General features: G+C 27.6%; 1 protein-coding gene and 1 long non-coding RNA gene across 2 annotated transcripts in view; one reads left to right on the top strand and one right to left on the bottom strand.

Annotated features, from left to right (window-relative positions):
- Positions 1-19,907, bottom strand: part of LOC101240509 (uncharacterized) — a 29,164-nt gene that overhangs the window by 5,085 nt on the left and 4,172 nt on the right. The window lies entirely within an intron of this gene.
- LOC136076931 (uncharacterized) lies at positions 3,135-7,992 on the top strand. The gene is made up of 2 exons (XR_010636695.1): positions 3,135-3,348; positions 6,322-7,992. It is a non-coding gene; the product is annotated as an uncharacterized LOC136076931 (long non-coding RNA).

Consider the following 19,907-nt stretch of genomic DNA (forward strand, 5'->3'; position numbering starts at 1 on the left):
TCGATGTATAAATTTCGTAGCTTGAGTATCTTTAGCAATAAGCTTTTTAGTTTTCAATTAAAGCACAATGAAGTTACATAGTTAATTATTCCTTTATAATACTTCTATATAACTCTATTAAACTTGATAGAGTGACTTCATTAATACATCAATACATTGCTTTCGATATTTCATAACAATTTTGTTTAAAAAACTTTATTTCAGTTTAGTTAGTAATTGACTCTTAGTTTTTCTTAACTACTACCAAATAATTATTTTTGGTTGTTGCCAGAAAATCACTTACAGTTACTTTAAAAAATTCCTTCTAGAAAATTTGAAATATAGACGGTTGACAGTAAAGCATAACATACAGACCAAAGGTGCTGTTGTAACAAACAGAACTTTTTTTCATTTTTTTATTTATTATTTTATAAACAGATAATAACCACCTTTGCATCAGACACAATAACTTGATGAAATTGTAAAACCGGATTAGTATTTTATCTAATATTTCCCTAATTACCACGTTCCAAAATATATATTTTTCCTTGTTAATGGGGGAGGTTCAGGGCAAAGTCCCTTTTATAGGAATAAGTCACTAAATTTAAAAAAAAAACAAATCGTCTAACTCCAAATAAAACATAGTTTGTTCTTTTGAATCAATGATGTTATATCGTATACAACTAAATGAAGTTCGAATTTTTTAAACAAAAAACAAATAGGACAATATATTTAAAGTTTTGTTTTTTACAAGGGTAAAATACAACTTTTATAGTTTTGGAGTTTACAGTTTGGGTTCCTGGTTTTAGTTTTGGTACTCTTGGAAGAAGTTTACAGTTTTGTTTTGAGACCCTGAAGGTATAATATATGTTTATTGTTGTACAAGTCAAACACAAACAAAACGTAAGAGTTTAAGAAAAATTACCTTGAATTTTAGCATTAGCTTCTAACAAAAAATGTAACTCAATGTAGTCTAAAATGTAAACCCAACCTTATCTTTTTACTTTTTCAATATTTTTTTCTAGATTTTTTAAACATTTCACACATTTTAGTCATGTTTTAGATATTAATTCTGATATTGTATTTACATCTAAACTGTATGGATATAATTATGATATCTAGATTATTTCTAAGTTTAGCTCTGTCTAATAGATTATAATATCAACAAGACATGTTTATAAAGTTTTATTTATGTTAAAAAGCAATATATATTTTTCAAAAACACGCCTATAGCTAATCAAGATAAAGATTTTTTAAATTTAAACTTGAAATATAATGCCTACTATAGTATAAAGATAAATGAGTTTTGTGGGAAGAGCCCTCATGTTAGACTGTTTGTTGTCGTAACATAACGAAATTATAGTTGAAAGTTACAATAAACACGGAGAACCCCTAAGAAATGGGATACTATTTATTTTAAATTTTTATTTTTGTTGATTACTTTTTTCAAGTTCATTCTAACTGATAAATAATTATTATTTACTAATATTATTAACTATAGCTATTTATTTAATTATTTGAAATTATTATTTTTTAGTAAAACAAGAAAACGATAATTAATTTGAAAGTACCTATTATGTATTATATAGTATATGTATTAGACTGACGAATTGACTCGATTTGAAATTTTTGTAGAGGTGACGTGGTTTAAAATGAAATTATGTAGGAGTGACGATTTTTGTAGAACTTACATAATTTAAAACAAATTTTGGAAAAGAGACGCGGTTTGAATTTTTTGAAAAACAACTTACAAATTATAAATTTGTTAGTTGTTTTTGAAAAACATCGAGCTAACAAAATTTTATTTAAAAATGCTGAAAAATGACACCCAAAAATGATAAAGCTCTGAAAATAAAATTAACGCTTAAAAACTGTTGTACACCGCATCTGTCCCATATGCAGTGTGCAACAGTTCAAAGTCACAAAGTCATTTTCAATATGGGTAATGTTAGGCTGGGTAAAAAAAAAAGCAATTGCTTTTATTCAGCTTTTTTGGTGTAGTTGTTCAACATTACGTGAATAAAAATTTTAGCAAACTCGCTCAAATTTTTATTCACCTAAAGCTAAGCAATTTACTCCAAAAATGCTGAGTTCAGTGTTACATGAATAAAATTTTGAGCAAAATTGGTAAAGTTTTATTTACTTAAAGCTGACCAATTACTGAGTAAAAGCAATTGCTCTTTTTTTTCCCTTTTTCTTTGTAAACTAATTTTGTTTACAAAGCAAAAGGCGCTTAAACTGCTGCCATGTGTAAGAAATAGCGAAGGAAAAGGAGGGAGCGCATTTACGAACACGTGGTACACGTCCGAAAAACCTTATTGGGTTCCAGAATGTCTACGAGATAAAGACTAAGTATTTTAAGGAGGGTATAAAAGAAAATCCGGAAGCTTCTAAAGAAGAAGCCAGGAATGTTAGAATATGTTTCTAGAACTTGTTTGACATCAAATGATGGAAATAAAGCAAGAAGATTCACGGTTGAGTCACTCAAATTTAAGGGAAAAAATATTTTTATTAATAAAGACTTTAATGGCGAAATCATTAAAATTCGAAATTCAAGCAAATGTACCAAATTATGGTAAATTACAAACGGTTTTTTATCATAAAAATGTTGAACATAAACAATCGCGTGGGTAAAAAAAGGTAGATAAAAACGTATTCACATGAGATTTTTATTTAACATTTTAAACGACCTTTTTGACTGAAATATAAATAAGCTGTCTTGACAACATATAATACTTGAGCAGTTTAAAAAAAGAGAAAGAACAAATACTTAAGCATTATGAGATTAAATATCAAAATTTTGAAAAAATATTTTGATTACTCTTTATCTGTTTAATATTTCAGAAACTTGTGGAAATGCAGAGTTGTCAATGTCAGAAAATTCTCTATATAATTTTGGCTGATATAAAACGGTAAACTAACTACGCGTAATCACCAAGAGAGGAGGCGTTGCAATTTACATTCTTGACAAATTTGAATTTTTATCAAAAAAGACATTTAGCAAAAAAATATATTTAAACCTTGCGTATAGAAATTTCTAATAAAACCGGTATGTCTTTTTAATCTTATTGCTTTATTAGGAACACTGTGGCTACCATCTTTTTTAATAGACTGAAGAGTTTTACGTCACAAATGAGTTAACTGTGTTTAAAAGCTTTTATTATTTTTTTTATGCGGGGATTTAAACGTGGGTGCAATATATTATGAAAAGTTGGAAAACATAAAAAACGTTTTTAACGTTTTGAACTTAACAATATACCAACCATTTGTACCAACCACTTTTAATCGTACGCGTATTACCATATCATCTGCCTCTGCAATCGAAGATATTTTATTCAAATAGTTCTTTAAATATTCAGTTGGAATCAGGTACTTTTATTTCAAATTTCTCAGATTATTTTTTTTATTATTTTATTGCGCATAAAATCTGATCAACAAATGACAAAAAAAAAAAAAGTTTTTGTAATTCATAAAATCTTTATATAAGAACTATGGCGATTTTAAAATACGCTTTGCAAAGAGTTAAGGAAAAATGTTATTCATTATGTCGGACCTTCTACGTCGGACCCTAAATGACCGTTTGATTACTTTTTAAATACATTTCAAAAAAATTTAGATAAGATCGGCACAAAGTTGCCCATTTAATAGTTTATGAATGTTTTTTTTTGTTGTTTTTTTTACAAATGTTTTGCCGTTTAAAAATAGTTACAATAACCAGATTTTTACAATTTTTTATATTAGCATTGGCAAGACTTCGAAAAGATTATGAGGATCTTATCATGAAGCGTTTTACAATATATGATCAATTTTTGATAAAAAATACTGTTTGTAGTGAAATAATAATACACTTTTCCGATTAAAAACAAATGTATTTTTTAAGTTCCTGTTTGAATGAAGCAAAAGTCAGTTTGGTAGAAAAATTCAAAATTCGGTAAACCTATTTTGTTTCAGAGATAAATACCTCAGTAAGAAACAACTGCTTTTTGCTTATTTGGCAAAAGGGGGCAATAATAAATACGGGGGCAATACGATTCTTAATAATAGGAAGAATATATTTGTTTTTAAGTTTCAAACGATAAAGATTTTTTAATATATTATGTAACAAATTTTCTCTACATTTAAACATGAAGCATAAAATATTAAAGACATTTAGTTGATATACATTTAAAAAATTCATTTCTTTAAAAGTTGTTTCTTACGAGAAAGTGGTTGTCTGATGAAGGTAAAAAGATTTTAGCTTTGCTCGATGAGTGCTTCCATATATAGTATTTTTGTAGTTTAACTAATGAAAACTTTGCTTTGAAAATGTTTAAATAAATAATATAACTGTGTTACCTGGTGTTTACTAAATATATTTCAAGCTTTATATAGAATTTCGATCCATGTAGAAATTTTAGTGGAGGTATTACCAATTATATAAATAATGTACATTATTTTTTTCAAAATGTTTTTTCTCTGACGTTATACAAATTTACATATTGTATTTTCAAAGTATTTAAAAAAAGTTATTATTTCAGCTAGATAGGCATAAACTTGAGATAAAGAAAACTTGGTGTATTATAAAATTGTACAGCCGTGACGCAGTGGATGGAGTTCTGGCTCAGAACTGAGAGGTCCGTGGCTTTTTTTGTTGTTTTATTTTTAAGTGCCTCAAGAAGATATATTGTACAAAGCGAGAAAGGTTTTAAATAAACATACTTTAATACAAATATATCACTCATTTATTCATTGTCACATAATCTATGCAAACATTGCTTGGGGTAGTACAAATAAAAATAAACTTAAACCTCTTTATTGTCAGCAGAAGCATGTAGCTCGTCTTATATATTTTAAGGACCGTTATACTCATGCCGTTATACTCAACACACTATTATTTGAAATGTGAGTTTTTAATATAAATGAGCTTAATATTTTAAATATTCTTTGTTTATGTTTATATGTAAAACCAATTCATCCCGTATTTCTTTCCATAATTTGTATTCATCAATAAATAAAAATAAATACATTTTATGCAATGATTATTAAGCAATTATTAAGCAGCCCATTTTTCAAACAAACCTTTTTAAATTTTGTATTGATTATCATGGACCATTCTTAAGGAATAAAATAGTTTTAAAAGATTTTACTGAGGATTTTATTCAACAAAGTAACTACTTTTCTTTTAAACGAAAGCTTAAAAGTTTTTTTATTTTACACAGCGTTTCATCTTTATTGACTCATGAGAGATTTTTGTTTATTTTTGTTTTAGGTACCTCAAGAAGACCTAACAGTCTTGTTACAAAGCTTCCTTACCGATGACGCGACATATGCTCAGAGCTCGTTTTGAACCCTCGATCTCGTTCTTTTAAAACAAGCGCTCTTACCACTGCGCCAAGGCCGTTTTAAAAAAAATGAATAATCTATTAGGTCTACCCTTAAAAGTTTCAACCTATACCAAAAATTAAATTACAGGTAGTAATAATATAATCAAGTTACAGGTAATAATAATAAATGCCTTAACTATTGTAATATTTTCACATATTTGTGAAATATGTTGACACTTTTAGAAAAATGATCACAACTGCTTATTTCTGTTGTTTTTTTTTAATAAATTTTTTTTGAAAGGTTTGAAAGGAGGATTTATTTATTTGTATATTTTTTGACTCATTTAATTTTATAGTTTTTTAAGAGAAACTTATTTTCAGACATTAAGTAATCAATCAGATTTTTTGTTTAATAAACATTCTTGGATCGCATGTGGAATTCATGTTCTTATTGTGGGCAAAATACTCATTTTTTGGAAATATTATTGTATGCAGGTGCTGTTTTAAGAATGGACTTTAATATGTAAAATAATTTAATATTCAAACTTTAAACTGTTTTAAAGAAACATATTTTTTTAAACAAACAAATGCGTTCGAAATCTGTAACGCTTATCTTTATATTTCGTTTTTAAATATATTTATTTTAAAAAAGTAACGATAAATTATGATTATGTAATTGAAAAATGTTTATAATTATCTTTCATACTTAGTTTTTTACGATATTGTTATTAAAAGAAGAGAAAAAGCTGCAGCCAGGGAAGAAATCACTAAACACTCCACAAACTAAAACATACTTTGAAACAAGCAGTTCAGGCTGACAGTATTTCAAAAGCAACAGAAACTAAAAATAATCCTGATTGTCTTTATTTGGACGCTAGAGTAAAGTCTGTGAGTCTATATCAAAAGTCACAGCAATTCTCCTTATTTTTCTTAGTGATACTTCTTTTTGATTGGTCTGATGACTTCTCTGACGCACAGAGTTGTGAAATTGTTAAATATGGTTTAAAAAAAATTGAAATAAATTTATTATACAATTTAGAAAGAAGACAGACTTCAGTGAACTATCATAACCGCAAGATGAACAACGAAAATCCTTTGAAAAGACATGGCTTGCATACTCTTTGAATATTTATAAGGTGTTTTGTTTCTGTCGCAAAATTGTTGGAATAACTTTTTTACCGTTCCGACAATTAATGAACACTTTGGAAGACTTAAAGAACACGAAATGTGCACATTTTAACTGCTTTGAAGACTGAATGAAATGAATAATTGATATTTCTTTTAACTTATTTTGTTACATTTTTATAATTTACTTGTTATTTGTTCTCAATTTTAATATTGCAGACATAGCAAATCAAGCTAGTATATAAACAACCAACAACAAAGTTGCTTCATAAAAAGCGAATATTTTGGAGTAGTGTGTTTAAAAAAGACACTGTGCATCACCAGTTTCTTTCGGAAAGAAATCTTGCATTCTGTGGTTTAGACACACCTTTTCGGGGTGTTTGAATTAATAGCTAGTTACAATACCGTTCTCGAAAAATTATTCAAAACTTTATTATTATTTGTCATATTTATTAACGATTGGCTTAGTAAGACTACATTCAGAAGAAAACTATTTACGAATGGTGAAAAACTATTAATAATCACTTAACTCGATAACAACCCTTCAAAACAACTTCAACTTATTGGAAGAATGAACGGACGGCAGGATAAATAATTTCAACGAACATTAGTGGAAGTTTATGCTTTTTAGGAAGACAAACTTTAAATTCAATTTGAAAACAATCGACGTCATTTTGCCAAAAATTACAATGGAAAAAGATCTCGGAATTTTTGTTTCAAACAAATTATGAACTAATAAATTATTTAGCGACCAAAGTCAATTGACTTCTTGGTCTTGTTAAACATTCTCTTTCCAGTATATAGATATAACGTCGACAAGACTTTCATACCAAACCTTTGTTTGCCCACATTTAGAATATTGCGCAGTTATATGGAATCATGCTACGAAATATGAAATCAAAGAATTAGAAAAATTAAAAATAGAAAAACCAAAAATCTTAATGGATTAAGTAGTTGAGAGAGAAACTTTGCAATAAATTTATTATTGCTTGAAAACGATAGAAAAAAAAAACAAATGTACAAAATAGTAAATAATTTAAATAAAGTCAACTTTCAAAAACCAAATTTTTATAAACAAGTAGCCGTCAATTTACCATTTGCCGTGAACTTTTAAATAGCAAGTACCAGTCTATAAAAAACAATCTCTTCGCGAACCGATTAGCAAATAAACGGAATCATCTATGTAATGAATAGTAGAGTCTATAAATTTTAACCAGTTTAAGAATTAAATTGGCAAGTTTTTTAATTTTTAACAGTCATCAATATTTACTTTTGTAACGGCTGTCATAGACTGAAATTCTACGTGATTTTAACGTCTCAACTCAAAAGAGCACATGAATAGTTGGAAGAACATACCTTAGAGAGCCCATCTTTCTTAATATTAACAGCCTCAGAAGTACTGAGGCTGTTAATATAAGGAAAGAACGACTCATTGCTGATGAAACATATTAAGACATGACCGTTCTTATGATCAGTTATAAATGATATGACGTTGTATTTTAAACCAACAAATCAAGTGAGTTTCCTCAGTCTTCTACAATCTCTCTTGATATATTGACTTGAGAATAAAGTAATAAATAACAAATGCATTTTTTATGAGTATTGCGTAACTGGATTTACTGACACATTAAAGCATCAGAAATTACAAAGGTATTAGGCATTGAGAAAGATTTTGACACTCATTTTATACTAAAAAAAAAAGAAGATTACGATAAAAACCAAAAGGTTTTTTATGATAAAGACAAAATTGACACTTTTTAATATTGGTGAAAAGCTCAAAGCTCCTATTTTTCTAAAGTTGATAGGATAAAAAAAAACGAGTTTAAAAATTTCTAAATGACATTTTAGTTAAGCTGAAAATGTCAGGTACCCAATAAATAGTGGGACACCCGGCTAGTTAGCATATATATATATATATATATATATATATATATATATATATATATATATATATATATATATATATATATATATATATATATATATATGTATATATATATATATATATATGTATACATATATATATATACATATATATATACATATATATATATATACATATATATATACATATATATATAAATATATATATATATATATATATATATATATATGTATATATATATATATATATATATGTATACATATACTATATATATACATATATATATATATATATACATATATATATACATATATATATATATATACATATATATATATACATATATATATATATATATATATATATATATATATATATATATATATATATATATATATATATATATATATATATATATATGCTAACTAGCCGGGTGTCCCACTATTTATTGGGTACCTGACATTTTCAGCTTAACTAAAATGTCATTTAGAAAATTTTAAACTCGTTTTTTTTTATCCTATCAACTTTAGAAAAATAAGAGCTTTGAGCTTTTCACCAATATTAAAAAGTGTCAATTTTGTCTTTATCATAAAAAATATATATTATATATATATATATATATGTATATATATATATATGTATATATATATATAATTTTAGCGAATTTTTCAGAATTTAATAGAAAAGAAGTGAGCTATTATTTTGTTTTATTATAGGAACTATTATTAGCTATCAGTAATATTAAATTTTTGATTTAAAATTGATGCCAAGTAAAATATTTCTATAAATTTTGCATCTAATAATGCATTAATAATTATTTTTAACGTTTGCGCTAACTTACCCAAATTTATTTTTTGAGGCTCCGGAAAATGCCTAAGAACGTTTTTTTTATAACTAATATAAGTTAAAAATGTTAAATAAGTTCATACTCTTTAAGTCTACACTTTAGTATTTATAAAAAAATATGCTGTGAGGCAACAAGACCCCGGTCGTCCCTATCTGTCTTTATTTAAAAAGTTACATTTTATTTTATTAATTGTATACAATGGGTAGAGTTAGGATTAGGGTCAGGGGAAACCTGATGAGATTTGCCCTTTGAGATTTCCCCTAACCGATTAAAAAAATAAAACATATTTTCAAAAAAACTGACAAAAAACAAATAAGTAGCTTATTAGCTTATGAATCAACGTTTGATTTTCAGATTTTTGGTTTTTGAACATATTAAAAAGGCCGACCCCCGGCAAGGATGAAGAAATTGGTCATGTTCATGTTCCGTGTTCATACTCCAGACTGTTTTTCTTTTTTCACAGACAACACAACTCTTATAGAACTGGCGGTGCTTGACTTTAGGTCCCAATCCCCTGATTTGTTTTTATGATTGATTACGATATGTTCTAATGGTTCAGATTCAATAAAAAAAATAGGTCTAAAATTTTTAAAAAAGTACATTAATTTGATGTTAAGAGCGACTTTCAGTAAGAATCAGGCAAAAATATAAATTTTTAATAGTGATCTCCTCTGAAATTAATAACTTTTTATCCTATTGCTGCTGTTCATACTAAAAGCTTTTTTCCAAAATATTTTTTAAAAATATTTATAGGTTCTCTAGATATTAGAATTTGAAGTTTGACAAATTTTTTATGAATATTGATCAAATAGTGTCGAAAGTATTTTTGAACCTTAAATTGAACAAATTATAAACTTTTCAATATTTCATCTGATTATTGTTTATTGGCTAGTTTAGAATTAAATAAATAAACAGGTAAAGTAAACATTTCGGCCTATCTAAATATAATGCTTCGAAATTACGCAAAAAGTGTTTTTTTTTGCGTACTTTTGAAGCACCTTCATTTTTAAGCCACAAGTATCTCCGAATTTTTTTAATTATCAAAAATCTTTATCTAATATAGGACCTAAAAATACAAACATTCTTATAATAACTAAAGGGGCTAGGCTCAAAGTCTGTTTTTCTTATCTCCGAGCACCGTGATACATTTTATGTTTTTTTTTTTAAATTTTCGACGAGTATATATTTATAGATTAAAAAATAAAACAGATGTTTACAAAAAAAATTAACAATAAAATAAGATTATCTCAATTAATAGATAATACCATAAATAAACTTAAGTTAAATAACTATGTATGAAAATAAAAAAAATGAAATTTTTAAGGACCTGAAAATTGTTTTAGGTTAGTAGTTTTGAGACGACTCTCACGGGACTTGTTAATAAAGAGCTACGATGTTGTGACGAAGAGTAAAGTGTGTCAAAAACCGTCTAAAACTGCGTGACAAAACTCATTAGTTTTAAGTTATAAACTTGCGTTATTAATAAATGTAAGTACAGATCCAGTGGGATAGTATTGTTGTTTTATATTTCATTTTCTGATTACCTTTTTGGCCATGTATCTCAAGCACCCCCTTCCCCTTTAGTATGTCGGCAAAAAACAAAGCAAGTATTATTGAAAATCATACCGTACTAAACCTTGATCCAAAGGGTTAGAGTCAGGGTTTAGTTAGTTATAATTTTCAGTAAATTAACCTTTATGGCTAGGATTAGGGTTAGGCTATGGTTTTTAGTAAAACTCGCTTTGCGTAAGGCATTCGTAAGATTTTTGTAAGATAAGACTTGCTAAAGGGGATGATAGAAATACACATCTGCTACCTCTTAAAAAAATTTACTATTCCTTGTTAAACTATTTTAATGACTAAAACATTACTAAAATGTTTTAGCAGGTATCAGTGGTAGTAGTGTCAGTTGCAATTTCAGATACACACATGACGAAATGTATATTTATCAACTTAAAAGATTTGGTTTTATAACCATATAATTTTTTGAATTTCATCAAATTGACTTACTATTCATATAGCTATTATCAATAGATATACGAACATTGAACAGCAAATAACAAAATCACAATGTTTGTTAAAAGTATTAATAAACTTTGTATTTTTGTTTGTAATAAAAGTTATTTAATAGAAACAACTTAAAAATATTTGCTTTTGATATTGATTAAACGGTTTTAGAACTTGATGTATATTTAAGATGTATACTTAATTTATTATATAACTTTTTACCTATAATAGGATCTTAACATTACCATTTGCCTAACTTGCCCTCTATATAAAGAGGATAACTAAAATTTGTTGTTTGTAATACAATTAAGGTAATAAATACTTTGTCAAATTTTTGGAGTTAGCTCTATGCCTGGAAGCTAGCTATCTCAAACACCAAAAAATACTGGATCCGTCACTGACAGCTACTGTCGTGAACAATTTTGTTTTTTTAATGTCAAAAACTAAAATAGCTTTGATTCGAATTTTGTTTCCTTTTTAAGTTATGGCAAACTAAGTTACCTACACCATACTGTTAAAAATGATGAACATTCCTGCCATAGTCTTTCGAAATAGTACTCCGAAATTCTCTTCAATTCTCTCTAAAGTATTTAATAAGTGCTTAATTAAACCTTGTTTTCCTTCCTGCTGGAAAATGGCATATGCGATTTCAGGGGTACCACAAAGGTTCTATCCTTGGTTCTGTGGTATTTCTTATCTACATTAATGATCTTCCTGACAATCTGTTATCTAAATTGGCTCTATTTACTGAAGACCTAATTTTATTCTCCTGTCTTGACAAAAACTCTTTACTTTTTAACTGCTTAGAACAAGCAGTTGATCTTAAATCTGATTTCTCTTTTGTAATGGGTTGTGATTTTTAACTTGCACTGGCTTGTAATTTTTAACTGACAAAACTCATTTGTTTACTGCAAACTATCACAAAACTGTTACCATTCTTATATGGATCATTGACAACCTTCTCACTGAGTCCTCCAATTAATGTCATTTAGAATTATCATTCAATGCTGACCTTTTATGGAAGCTATATTTCATGGAAGCAAATTAGTTTAAAAAATATTTAATTTTAAATATAAACTACTTTAATAATAAAATTAGACTTGTCTATTTAACATTTTCAAAAATTGATTCAAGCTAAAAAATATTTTAATTACTAAACTAATTATAAATGCTCAATAATAAAAGCTTTAAAAAACATTTATGATTTCCTGCGAATTAAAGGTATTTTGGTATGTCTTTTTGTCAGATATATGGTTTCTATGAGTGTTCAGTAGTGTAAGGTAACCTAAAATGACATAAAGTAGAGGATTGGGTAAGAGTGTATTGATCAGGATAAAAATATCAACATTATTGCAACAATTGTTAGCCGTAAATTGAGTTTTGATTGAGTTAAACCTCACTACCCATTGCAAGCTCCAAACTGTCTCTGAAAAGGATTCACATTTAAGAATAGCTGCCAGTTATATGCAATCAAAATGCGAAGATTTATCAAGTATACCGTATGCGACCACAAATTTTTGTAAAAAAATTGTGTTTTGACCAAAAATAATGCAGAATTAATGCTAACTTGATCAAAGCTACCAAGGGCCGAATTTCTCGGAATTCAGTAGGGTCAATGAGGAAAATGACTAAAGAGCTCTCAGTAAGTGAGCACACCATCAGAAACGTGGTTAGAAAGCATCTGAAGGCAAAGTCTAGAGTCAATATTAAAAAACACCTGGTTTTCCCTTGTGTCAAAAAAAAAAGATTTGAAAGATTAAAAACATTTCTAATCCTCTTGAAGAAGACACTAACAACCATCCTCTTCTCAGATGAGAAATTCTTTACTATTGATTCTGTATCAAACAGTAGAACCAATTATCGAGAACGGGACGAGCTTTGGACATACTTTCGCGTCATATTAGGTCTACTTGGGGTACCTAAATAACAAAAAAAAAAAAAAAAAAAACTTGATGCTAAAAAAGTTTTGTTTATTAAAAGGTGTTCAGAAAGACATTTACTACATTTATATTCAAAACGTTCTCCCTCAGCATCAATCACAGCTTCAAGATGGCTCTTAAACCTGGAACAAGTGGTCTGGATATAGTCCTTGGGCAACTTGTTCCACTTCTTCTTGATGGCAGCCTTTAGGGAGTTAACACTATTGTGGGGACGTTGCAAAGCCCTTGACTCTACATACGCCCAGATTGAATAGTCATGAGGCAGCAAATCTGGAGACCCAGATGGTCATAACACTTTCAACCAGTGGTTGGCAGGTTCTCCTAGAGTCACATCTGGGTCTTATATTCAAACGTGGTGGTGCTCCACTTTGCTGGAAAACCACATTGTTGTCAGGAGTGTTGTAGGCATCAATCCAGGACTTGGCATGGTTCTCCAGTTTTCAGATGTACTCATTGTTGTCAACTTTCTAACCCGATTTGGTGAAACTTGGAGAAATTTTGAGAACATCGAATGTAACCAGCCTGGTTACATTTGATGTTCTCATCAAAATCATCATAAGTGAAGCCGAATGTTTGGTCTTCAATGTAAACTTTATATGGTCAGGGACTGCTTGGACTGGTTGATGACTGGTAAAACGATTGGTTCTACTGTTTGACACAGAATCAGTAGTAAAGAATTTCTCATCTGAGAAGAGGATGGTTGTTAGTGTCTTCTTCAAGAGGATTAGAAATGTTTTTAATCTTTCAAATCTTTTTTTTTTGACACAAGGGAAAACCAGGTGTTTTTTAATATTGGCTCTTGACTTTGCCTTAAGATGCTTTCTTACATGGTGTGCTCACTTACTGAGAGCTCTTTAGTCATTTTCCTCATTGACCTTACTGAATTCCAATAAATTCGGCCCTTGGTAGCTTTGATCAATTGAGGAGTTTGAACTGACTTCTTTAAACCACTGCCAAGCTTTGTTTAACCACAGTGTAGACAGTACTTAGAAGCTTGTTTAGCATCAGGGAAATGTCTTTTGGCGTGGTGTCGTTCATGGCAATGTCAACTATTGGTTTAATTTTACTACTCATTTTTACTATTACGCTGTTTTTTTGATTAAACTTTATTTTCAAAGTTTTATGCGTCAACAAAAACACACTGTGTGCGTAAAAATACTAACATAACTTAATATTATATATATATATATATATATATATATATATATATATATATATATATATATATATATATATATATATATATATATATATATATATATCAAATCTTTTAAAATCATATTCTTGTTATACGATATTTTCATATTTGTTGAATTTAATTAAGACGGCAGCGTATAAACTTTTTGTTTTAAATATATTTCTGATGTTATTTTAGATTTACAATATTTCGCTGACCTATAGGGGTCAGCATCATCAGGTGTAATTACAAAAAAAACTTTAATATAAAATTTGTGAATAAAAATCAAAAACTTCATAATTATCATTTTTATTTTATTTTTAACTACACATGTTCTTTTTAATTATATGAAAAAACTTTGAAAGTATTCGAAACAGCAAAAAATACATAAAATGCTTATTTAATTGGAATATATATTCATATTAAATTTATATATATATATATATATATATATATATATATATATATATATATATATATATATATATATATATATATATATATATATATATATACATATGTATATATATATATATATATACATATATATATATATATATATATATATATATATATATATATATATATATATATATATATATATATGTATATATATGTATATATATATATAGATATATATATATATATATATATATATATATATATATATATATATATATATATATATATATATATAGTATATATATATATATATATATATATGTATATATATACATATTTATAAATATTTATACGAGCTTTCGGCTAAACTCTAGACCATAACCAATGCGTACTTTTTAAACTTTTTAACAAATATTTTCCTTATAGCAATCGGTTGCTAAGTTAGCATCTGCTAATGTTGCTTCTCTTTACCGTGCTTGCCATTTTCTCCTTCCTGATTCAATTCTTTACCTCTACAAATCTCTTATTCGTCCCTGTATGGAATACTGTTTTCATTTTCTCTTCTAAACAAGGTCGCATTGTAAACGTATTTGGACCCGGTCAATCTGCTAAGCTTAAGCCTCTTTCCAGTTGTCGGAAAGTTGCATCTTTTTCTCTTTTCTACAAATACTATCATAGCCGCTGCTTAAAGGAGCTTTTATCTCTAGTTCCATCAACCAAAACTCATTCTCGCTTGATTCACTATTCATCAAAGTCTCAATCTTTTACTGTATTTGTCCCTGCATGCTACAAAAACTTTTATTCGTCCAGGTTTTTTCCCCGCATTTCAACCCTTTGGAACTCTCTCCCATCTTCATATTTACCTGACTCATACAACCTTCAACTTTTTAAGTCTACTGTCAACCGTTTCCAAGCTATATAACTCTACTCTTTTTTTCTAGTAACTCCCTACTTAATAGTGGTTGCTTGCAGCCTTGTTAATTAGAATTAAAAAAAATTTATTAGGCTTAATTGCTTTATTAATTTGATTTTTTAATCGTTGCTTTTAATTAATTAATTTGCATATATTTTAACATTTACATGAATATCTTCAAGAGTTTATAAAATGTTTATTATAGAAATATTTAGAATAGTTTATTAATAACAACTTTTATACAGTGAGCTTTTATGGAACAAACTATAGGTCAACTTTCAAAAGCTGCAAAGTATCTTCATCAAGTTCTTGGACATTTTTGCTGTACGGTTTTCTAATGCTGGTGATGTAAGGATCGGATGTGTACAGAATAATATGAAATACGTCCTCAAGTTATTACCTCAGGTTATCTAGAACATTTCCTGGCATGATGAAGGCGAAATTTTCTATAATCTTTATTACGGGATTCTTGCGCATCTTCTCAAAGTTGACCGTTAGGCAGTAATGCAAAATGTTTTATCATATTTTCTCCGTGAAGTAAAACTTTGTGTATTGAAGACGACATGTAATACTAGCTATTATACTCACATAAATGTGGGCAATCTCTGCAGCATATGTGCCAAAACTTTCAGCATTTATCATTACAATTGAGGAGAGAGCTTGTAGAAATATGTATAGTCGCTTAATCAAATTTTTATTTACTCCAGTGATTTCAGAGGAGCATTTTTGGTTACTTATGGATATTTGTTTTGGTTTGTCAACGATTAACCCTAGCTGCTCACGAAAACATTTTTGTACTAAGATCAAGGTCCTCTCTTTCTTTTGTCGTTTTTTCTCTTCACTTTTAGCTGACCATATTTGGAAAGACAGGTGGTTGGAAATATGTATTATCATTTCCATACACCAAATCCAAGCATGTTATGTCAACAGTACGTATTGATACGAACATTTATTTTCAGGCTTTGAAGACACTTTAGTCAAATCATTTTTTTGTCGTAGAGTAGCTCCACATTTTGTACATGTTGACGCAGAAGGCGCATCCGTTCATACCTGAACCATTTTTCCATCTATCATTGTTAAAAAAAGTTCATGTTTCACTTGTATTCTATTTACAATTTTTTTTTACAAATTTTTCCGTAAAGAGTACTTGATAACTTGGCTTTTTATTTTATTTATAACATTCTTAGTATTCTCAGGAGCCTCTTTGCAAAGTCCTATGCATATAGGTCGACAAAAAAGTACAGACAAAGAAGTCGGATTTTGCCAAACAACTGCACCAGTTACCCCATCAACTAATCTGATTGGTACCAAAGAACTAATAAATAAGTTAACATTAGAAATTGTTGATCCATCGTTTAATAAAACGACGGAATAATATGCCTTTTAATATTACTAACAATGAAACACAAGCTAACCTGAGAAACTTGACTGAGAAACTTATTGGTAGTGTCTCAATTGACCTTCCTCCATCAATATAGGAAAGTAACAGTTTACGTTTCAAACACTTAAAAGTTGTCATTTTAAAAAGTTGTTGCAGTGATATAAATTTTTCAACTCTTTATAAATTATTTTTTAAAAGATGATTTAAAATGCAAAAATAACAGAATGCATCTCCATCAAAATTAATTCTCAATAAAAAGTTGACAAAAAAACTTACGCAAAACTATTGTTATAACCAGATATTGTCTAAAAACACGATAAAAAGCGGTTTTCTGTTTTCTGACTTTTATCACTTTTTTATCTATAATTTTGGAAACCGCACGTATCCACACCTGATTTTTGATAAATCAGTTTTTTTAAACATCTAACCTACAAATAAATTATAAAAATGAACCGTAGGGAAACGTTGGTGACTGCCAAAAATATCTATGAACTTTAAGATTTTTATTTATAGAATATTTATATAAATATTTTAAGATTTTTTATTTTCTAGCTCATTTCATAGTTCAATTAATTATTAGTAAACAAAACCGTAATATTAAAAATAGGAGTTTGTTCTAAAATCTCCATAACATGATGCTTTCAAAAATGTATAACACTTATTCCTAAGAAGTTTTATAGAAAATAACTTTTTTTTTTTTAATATAGAAAAGTGATGAAACAAATAAGTTTCAATCGAACATTTGCAAAAATATGAAACAATAGGGCTTCAAAAACATTGTTCATAAAATCAGCTGAATTTCCTACATTATATCATTATATCAAAGATTAACTATTAAACTATTAGAATATATATATATATATATATATATATATATATATATATATATATATATATATATATATATATATATATATATATATATATATATATATATATATATATATATATGTATATATATATATAATTTTAGTAGTGAAATTGAAATTTGAGCAAAAAACATTTATGGTACGTTTTTGACGTTTTTTTACGCTGGTTGAGTACTTTTTTTTGTTTCAAGGGCGTTTTTTGTATTTATTTTGCTTGTTAAAATCTCAAATGTTCTTTTTTATCTTAATTTTTAGATTTGTGAGAGCTTTTATTGTTCTCTGGCTGTCGTATCTTGTTGTTGCCTTTGATAGTCGAGCAACCATATTCAGCCAATTCGTTAACGCAGAAATTGAATTACATTGGAATTTTTTTTCTTTTTCTTTGTCATCACTATAACTTTTCCCCGTAAATGTGAAATATTTCTTTAATACTTGTATTATATATTACATATATTTAACATTTGAATACACAAAAAATTAGAAACTTGTTGCATAAATACCTTGATTCTAAAAACAAACTGCTTATATGTTAAAAATATCGTAAGTTAGGTATTATAGTTAATACCTAATTTACAATATTTTAACATTTAAGTATAAAGCATAAAGTATCAACATAACTTTAAAAACTTTTTTTTTTACATTTAAAATTTTTATCTCAAATAGAATTCAATAAAATTCCAACTAATCATCTAACTGTCAAGATTAATGACAACAGTTTTAAACTTTATAAATTAAATATCTTATGTACATCAAATAATATTAATAAAATATTTAATACTAATAAAAAATAATAATACTAACAGAGGTGGATTTAAACCCCGTCAAGTGCTGCAAGTGACGGGGTAAAAAAATAAATGTAAATAGTGGTATTATGACGTCTATCACCCGCCTAATACTAATTGCCGATCTTTATATTTTTGTTATATTTTGTTAGAAAATACAATTAGGAAAAAGTTTACAGTGATAACTATGTTTTGCAGATGTTGCAAAAATTGTTTTATAAAAATTGCTAATGTAAACTATACTTTGCAGGATATGAGAAAATTGGATCAGGTAATTGGTTTACGCCATTGGTTTACGAATTGGTACGAATTGGTTTACGCCATTAAATGTTGCAATCTGATTCGTTTAAAAATATAACTTCTTTTAAAATCGTAGTGTAAACTATACTTTGCAGCATTTGCAGCAGTTATTTGATTTGTTGCAAATTTACTCCGTTCTATCAACAATATATTTACTTAAATCGTGTAATATAGGGTTTTTAAATTTGAATGTGCAAGCATAGCCGAAAGCTTAATTGGAGATAAACCGACGATCGATTAACCGACAATCGACGATCTTGTTAATTTAAACCGTTAATCTTGTTAACTTTAATATATTTTAGGAAACCTTATCGGATAAATTTATTGATAACAATAACAAAATAGTTACAATGAAGAATAATTGTGCCATCATAATGATGACATCTATTATGGCATCGTAATGTGCCACTATTTCTTCTTCTTGTGGCAATAATAAGAAATATATGTGCAGAAGTTAGTATCCCATCTTACTAAATTAAAACAATTACAATTAAAAGTGACTTACCTCAGCATTGTATTGCTGAGGTAAGTCACTTTAGTAAAGTAAAGCCTTTACTTTTTCTTCAAAAATAACTATCTTATTATATTTTAATACAATAAGATTATCTGTGCTAATTGCGTAAGCAAATTGAATCTAGATATGAAAAACTGTAAAAGTCAGGGATATGATGGAGTTATGGATATTTTTTGTCTCTGAGTATATAAATGGTCTTTCTGATCAGGTTTTAAGTATAAGTTCAAAGGCTCTGTATACGCATCGTCATAGCCATCGACTGAACTTATCTGTTTGTGAATCGTGTAATGTCCAATTAGTCTCAGAGGTTTTTGATAGATTTTGTGAACTTTGTTATTTTTTAATTATTCAGAAAATAGACAAAGATTTTTAGATACTAGCATTTTAGAGCTTGAACCTAAAACGCATAAAAAAAAAAGGGTATTAGTAGAGCTAGATGGATTAAGCGTTTAAATGGTTTAAACACTTTTCTTGAACATTATT

Source organism: Hydra vulgaris, chromosome 02, assembly GCF_038396675.1.
Source record: "Hydra vulgaris chromosome 02, alternate assembly HydraT2T_AEP".
Lineage (NCBI taxonomy): Eukaryota > Metazoa > Cnidaria > Hydrozoa > Anthoathecata > Hydridae > Hydra > Hydra vulgaris.